The following is a 7,221-nucleotide window of genomic DNA, read 5'->3' on the forward strand; positions in this document are numbered from 1 at the left end:
AAGATAAGGTTGGATAAAAATGGCTAAGGTAAGATAGAATAGGATAAGGTAGGATCGGAATGATTAAGGTAAGATAGGATGGGATGTGGTAGGATAAGAATGTGTAGGATAGGATAAGATAGGATAGGAACGGCTAAGATATAATAGAATAGGATAAGGTAGGATAGGAATGCCAATTGTAAGATAGAATAGGATGTGGTAGGATTAGAATGGGTAAGATAGGATGGAATAGGATGAGGTAGGAAAGGAACGTGTAAAATATGGTAGAATATGCTAAGGTAGGATAGGAATGGTTAAGGTAAGATAGGATAGGATGAGGTAGGATAAGAATGTGTAGGATAGGATAAGATAGGTTAGGAACGGCTAAGATATAAAAGAATAGGATAAGGTAGAATAGGAATGCCAATTGTAAGATAGAATTACATGTGGTAGGATTAGAATGGGTAAGATCGGATGGATTAGAATAAGGTAGCATATGAACGGCTAAGATATGATAGAATAGAATAAGGTAGGATAGCAATGGCTAAAGGTAAGATAGAATTGGATAAGGTAGCATAGGAATGGCTTAGATATGATAGAATAAGCTGGTTAGCAAAGAATAATATGAGATAGAATAGTATAAGGTAGGATTGGAATGACTTGGGCAAGATATAATAGGATGTGGTAGGATAAGAATGTGTAAGATAGGATAAAGTAGGTTAGGAACGGCTAAGGTATGACATAATCGGATGAGATAGGAACGGCTAAGATAGCATTTGGTAGGATAGCAACGGATAAGGTAAGAGAGTAGGATGTGGTAGGATAAGAATGGCTAAGATATGATAAAATAGGATAAGGTAGTATGGGAACGGTTAAGATATGAGAGAATAAGCTGGTTTGGAACGGCTAATATAAGACAGAATAAGATAAGGTAGGATAGGAATGGCTAAGGTATGATAGAATAGGATGTGGTAGCATATGAACGGCTAAGATATTATAGGATAGGATAAGGTAGGACAAGAATGGATAAAGGTAAGATAGAATAGGAGAAGGTAGCATAGGAATGGCTAAGGTAAGATAGAATAGGATAAGGTAGCATAGGAACGGCTAAGATATAAAAGAATAAGCTGGTTAGGAAAGAGTAATATAAGATAGAATAGGATGAGGTATGATAGGAACAGCTGAGGTATGATAGAAACGTATAAGACAGGCATGGCTAAGATATTATTAGGTAGGATAGCAATGGGTACGCGAAGATAGAATAGGATGTGGTAGGATGAAAATGGCAAAGATATGATAGGATAAGGTAGTATAGGAACGGCTAATATGAGATAGAATAAGATAAGGTAGGATAAAAATGGCTAAGATATGATAGAATAGGCCAAGATAGGATAGGAATGGCTAAGGTAAGATAGGATAGGATGTGGTAGGATAAGAATGTGTAGTATAGGATAAGATAGGAGAGGAACGGCTAAGATATAATAGAATAGGATAAGGTAGGATAGGAATGCCAATTATAAGATAGAATAGCATGTGGTAGGATTAGAATGGGTAAGATAGGATGGAATAGAATAAGGTAGCGTATGAACGGCTAAGATATGATAGAATAGAATAAGGTAGGATAGCAATGGCTAAAGGTAAGATAGAATTGGATAAGGTAGCATAGGAGCGGCTAATATATGATAGAATAAGCTGGTTAGGATAGAGTAATATGAGATAGAATAGTATAAGGTAGGATTGGAATGACTAGGGCAAGATACAATAGCATGTGGTAGGATAAGAATGTGTAGTATAGGATAAGATAGGATAGGAACGGCTAAGATATAAAAGAATAGGATAAGGTAGGTTAGGAATGGCTAAGGAATGATATAATCGGATTAGATAGGAACAACTAAGATAGCATTTGGTAGGATAGCAACGGGTAAAGTAAGATAGAGTTGGATGTGGTAGGATAAGAATGGCTAAGATATGATAATATAGGATAAGGTAGCATAGGAACGGCTAAGATATGATAGAATAAGCTGGTTAGGAAAGAGTAATATGAGATAGAATAGTATAAGGTAGGATTGTAATGACTAGCGCAAGATAGAATAGGATGTGGTAGGATAAGAATGTGTAAGATAGGATAAGGTAGGTTAGGAACGGCTAAGGTATGATGTAATCGGATAAGATAGGAACGGCTAAGATAGCATTTGGTACGATAGCAACGGGTAAGGTAAGATAGAGTAGGATGTGGTAGGATAAGAATGGCTAAGATATGATAAAATAGGATAAGGTAGTATAGGAACGGCTAAGATATGAGGGAATAAGCTGGTTTGGAACGGCTAATATAAGACAGAATAAGATAAGGTAGGATAGGAATGGCTAAGGTATGATAGAATAGGATGTGGTAGCATATGAACGGCTAAGATATTACAGGATAGGATAAGGTAGGATAGGAATGGATAAAGGTAAGATAGAATAGGAGAAGGTAGCATAGGGATGTCTAAGGTAAGATAGAACAGGATAAGGTAGCATAGGAACGGCTAAGATATTATAGAATAAGCTGGTTAGGAAAGACTAATATGAGATAAAATAATATAACGTAGGATTGGAACAGCTGAGGTATGATAGAATCGTATAAGATAGGAACGGCTAAGATAGCATTAGGTAGGATAGCAACGGGTAAGCTAAGAAAGAATAGGATATGGTATGATGAAAATGGCAAAGATATGATAGGATAAGGTGGTATAGGAATGGCTAATATGAGATACAATAAAATAAGGTAGGATAAAAATAGCTAAGGTATGATAGAATAGGCCAAGATAGGATAGGAATGGCGAAGGTAAGATAGAATAGGATAAGGTAGGATAGGAATGGTTAAGGTAAGATAGGATAGGATGAGGTAGGATAAGAATGTGTAGGATAGGATAAGATAGGATAGGAACGGCTAAGATATAAAAGAATAGGATAAGGTAGAATAGGAATGCCAATTGTAAGATAGAATAGCATGTGGTAGGATTAGAATGGGTAAGATCGGATGGAATAGAATAAGGTAGCATATGAACGGCTAAGATATGATAGAATAGAATAAGGTAGGATAGCAGTGGCTAAAGGTAAGATAGAATTGGATAAGGTAGCATAGGAGCGGCTAATATATGATAGAATAAGCTGGTTTGGAACTGCTAAAATAAGATAGAAAAGGATTAGGTAGTATAGGAACGACTAAGCTATGATACAATAAGTTGGTTTAGAATGGCCAATATAAGATAGAATAGGATAAGGTATGATAGGAACGGCTAAGGTATGATGGAATAACATAAGGTAGGATAGGTACGGCTAAAATATGATAGAATAAGCTGGTTTCGAACGGCTAATATAAGACAGAATAAGATGAGGCAGGATAAGAATGGCCAAGGTATGATAGAATAGGCCAAGATAGGATAGGAATGGCTAAGGTAAGATAGAATAGGATGTGGTAGGATAAGAATGGCTAAGATATGATATAATAGGGCAAGGTAGGATAGGAATGGCTAAGGTAAGATAGAATAGGATAACGTAATATAGGAATGGCTATGATATGATAGAATAAGCTGGTTAGGAAAGAGTCATATAAATAGAATAGTATAAGGTAGGATAGGAATGACTAAGGTAAGATAGAATAGGATGTGGTAGGATAAGAATGTGTAAGATAGGATAAGGTAGTATGTGAACGGCTAAGGTATGGTAGAATCGGATAAGATAGTAACGGCTAAGATGGCATTAGGTGGGATAGCAACGGGTAGGGTAAGATAGAATAGGATGTGGTAGGATGAAAAGGGCAAAGATATGGTAGGATAAGGTAGTATAGGAACGGCTAAGATATGATAGAATAAGCTAGTTTGGAATGGCTAATATAAGATAGAATAAGATAAGGTAGGATAAAAATGGCTAAGGTATGATAGAATAGGCCAAGATAGGATAGGAATGGTTAACGTAAGATAGAATAGGATGTGGTAGGATAAGAATGTGTAAGATAGGATAAGATAGGATAGGAACGGCTAAAATATAAAAGAATAGGATAAGGTAGAATAGGAATGCCAATTGTAAGATAGAATAGCATGTGGTAGGATTAGAATGGGTAAGATAGGATGGAATAGAATAAGGTAGCATATGAATGGCTAAGATATGATTGAATAGAATAAGGTAGGATAGCAATGGCTAAAGGTAAGATAGAATTGGATAAGGTAGCATAGGAGTGGCTAATATATGATAGAATAAGCTGGTTAGGATAGAGTAATATGAGATAGAATAGTATAAGGTAGGATTGGAATGATTAGGGCAAGATAGAATAGGATGTGGTAGGATAAGAATGTGTAGTATAGGATAAGATAGGATATGAACGGCTAAGATATAAAAGAATAGGATAAGGTAGAATAGGAATGCCAATTGTAAGATAGAATAGCATGTGGTAGGATTAGAATGGGTAAGATAGGATGGAATTAAATAAGGTAGCATATGAACGGCTAAGATATGATAGAATAGAATAAGGTAGGTTAGCAATGGCTAAAGGTAAGATAGAATTGGATAAGGTAGCATAGGAGCGGCTAATATATGATAGAATAAGCTGGTTAAGATAGAGTAATATGAGATAGAATAGTATAAGGTAGGATTGGAATGACTAGGGCAAGATAGATTAGGATGTGGTAGGATAAGAATATGTAGTATAGGATAAGATAGGATCGGAACGGCTAAGATATAAAAGAATAGGATAAGGTAGAATAGGAATGCCAATTGTAAGATAGAATAGCATGTGGTAGGATTAGAATGGGTACGATAGGATGGAATAGAATAAGGTAGCATATGAACGGCTAATATATGATAGAATAGAATAAGGTAGGATAGCAATGGCTAAAGGTAAGATAGAATTGGATAAGGTAGCATAGGAACGGCTAAGATATGATAGAATAAGCTGGTTAGGATAGAGTAATATGAGATAGAATAGTATAAGGTAGGATTGGAATGATTAGGGCAAGATAGAATAGGATGTGGTAGGATAAGAATGTGTAGTGTAGGATAAGATAGGATATGAACGGCTAAGATATAAAAGAATAGGATAAGGTAGAATAGGAATGCCAATTGTAAGATAGAATAGCATGTGGTAGGATTAGAATGGGTAAGATAGGATGGAATAGAATAAGGTAGCATATGAATGGCTAAGATATGATTGAATAGAATAAGGTAGGATAGCAATGGCTAAAGGTAAGATAGAATTGGATAAGGTAGCATAGGAGTGGCTAATATATGATAGAATAAGCTGGTTAGGATAGAGTAATATGAGATAGAATAGTATAAGGTAGGATTGGAATGATTAGGGCAAGATAGATTAGGATGTGGTAGGATAAGAATATGTAGTATAGGATAAGATAGGATAGGAACGGCTAAGATATAAAAGAATAGGATAAGGTAGAATAGGAATGCCAATTGTAAGATAGAATAGCATGTGGTAGGATTAGAATGGGTACGATAGGATGGAATAGAATAAGGTAGCATATGAACGGCTAATATATGATAGAATAGAATAAGGTAGGATAGCAATGGCTAAAGGTAAGATAGAATTGGATAAGGTAGCATAGGAACGGCTAAGATATGATAGAATAAGCTGGTTAGGAAAGAGTAATATGAGATAGAATAGTATAACGTAGGATTGGAATGACTAGGTCAAGACAGAATAGGATTTGGTAGGATAAGAATGTGTAAGATAGGATAAGGTAGGTTAGGAATGGCTAAGGTATGATATAATCGGATGAGATAGGAACGGCTAAGATAGCATTTGGTAGGATAGCAACGGGTAAGGTAAGAGAGTAGGATGTGGCAGGATAAGAATGGCTAAGATATGATAAAATAGGATAAGGTAGTATAGGAACGGCTAAGATATGAGGGAATAAGCTGGTTTGGAACGGCTAATATAAGACAGAATAAGATAAGGTAGGATAGGAATGGCTAAAGGTAAGATAGAATTGGATAAGGTAGCATAGGAGCGGCTAATATATGATAGAATAAGCTGGTTAGGATAGAGTAATATGAGATAGAATAGTATAAGGTAGGATTGGAATGACTAGGGCAAGATAGAATAGGATGTGGTAGGATAAGAATGTGTAGTATAGGATAAGATAGGATAGGAACGGCTAAGGTATGATATAATCGGATAAGATAGGAACGGCTAAGATAGCATTTGGTACGATTGCAACGGGTAAGGTAATATAGAGTAGGATGTGGTAGGATAAGAATGGCTAAGATATGATAAAATAGGATAAGGTAGGTTAGGAATGGCTAAGGAATGATATAATCGGATTAGATAGGAACAGCTAACATAGTATTTGGTAGGATAGCAACGGGTAAAGTAAGATAGAGTAGGATGTGGTAGGATAAGAATGGCTAAGATATGATAATATAGGATAAGGTAGCATAGGAACGGCTAAGATATGAGGGAATAAGCTGGTTTGGAACGGCTAATATAAGACAGAATAAGATAAGGTAGGATAGGAATGGCTAAAGGTAAGATAGAATTGGATAAGGTAGCATAGGAGCGGCTAATATATGATAGAATAAGCTGGTTAGGAAAGAGTAATATGAGATAGAATAGTATAAGGTAGGATTGTAATGACTAGCGCAAGATAGAATAGGATGTGGTAGGATAAGAATGTGTAAGATAGGATAAGGTAGGTTAGGAACGGCTAAGGTATGATATAATCGGATAAGATAGGAACGGCTAAGATAGCATTTGGTACGATTGCAACGGGTAAGGTAAGATAGAGTAGGATGTGGTAGGATAAGAATGGCTAAGATATGATAAAATAGGATAAGGTAGTATAGGAACGGCTAAGATATGAGGGAATAAGCTGGTTTGGAACGGCTAATATAAGACAGAATAAGATAAGGTAGGATAGGAATGGCTAAGGTATGATAGAATAGGATGTGGTAGCATATGAACGGCTAAGATATTACAGGATAGGATAAGGTAGGATAGGAATGGATAAAGGTAAGATAGAATAGGAGAAGGTAGCATAGGGATGTCTAAGGTAAGATAGAACAGGATAAGGTAGCATAGGAACGGCTAAGATATTATAGAATAAGCTGGTTAGGAAAGACTAATATGAGATAAAATAATATAACGTAGGATTGGAACAGCTGAGGTATGATAGAATCGTATAAGATAGGAACGGCTAAGATAGCATTAGGTAGGATAGCAACGGGTAAGCTAAGAAAGAATAGGATATGGTA

This window comes from Brienomyrus brachyistius, unplaced genomic scaffold (genome assembly GCF_023856365.1).
Source record: "Brienomyrus brachyistius isolate T26 unplaced genomic scaffold, BBRACH_0.4 scaffold61, whole genome shotgun sequence".
NCBI classification, from domain to species: Eukaryota; Metazoa; Chordata; class Actinopteri; order Osteoglossiformes; family Mormyridae; genus Brienomyrus; species Brienomyrus brachyistius.